Raw genomic sequence first — 626 nt, 5'->3', positions numbered from 1 at the left:
GTAAAATAGTCTCAGAAGACCAATAACCTTCACTGCAGTATACTGAATATAAACTTGAATCGAGTACAGCCTGAAAATACCAAGAGAGCTTTGACATTAATTAAGGATATTTAGCATTGATCTTTAATAAAGAAGTCTAGTAAATTGAGGGTAGGAAAGAAGTTATTTTGTTTAGATATCAAAAAGAATTGGCGAGATAAAAGCTATGAATATCTCTTAGAATATCTTGCTTGTAGAGGAAGTTTTGCTACTATACAACCCCAAAGACCAGTAAATAAAGTTGATTTGTGAAAGGGTCAATAAAAGAGAAATACAGTGCACCTGGGAAGGTAAAGAATAACAATTAATCAGAGTACTGTGATAAGGACTAGCTGAAAATGAAAAAACTTGTAATGAAAAGACAGGTAATGAGTAGTGTACTGACTCAGGAATTCGTGCTAGTGGAGTCAAATCTGGTTGTTTTCCCCTTTTCCAGAGCACGTAAGTATATTCAAGAGTATACTTACAAGCAATGTGTGCATATCATGTGCTCCTTCTTTAAAAAATACTTTTTCTGTACCAAACGGCAGATTTTATTACAGTGCTAAGGCAGTGATATTTACAGGTGTTCAGGTTTTGAATACTAC

Source organism: Cariama cristata, unplaced genomic scaffold, assembly GCF_000690535.1.
Source record: "Cariama cristata isolate BGI_N322 unplaced genomic scaffold, ASM69053v1 scaffold10535, whole genome shotgun sequence".
NCBI lineage: Eukaryota > Metazoa > Chordata > Aves > Cariamiformes > Cariamidae > Cariama > Cariama cristata.
The sequence above is the reverse complement of the archived record's forward strand: the minus strand, read 5'-3'. Positions refer to the sequence as shown.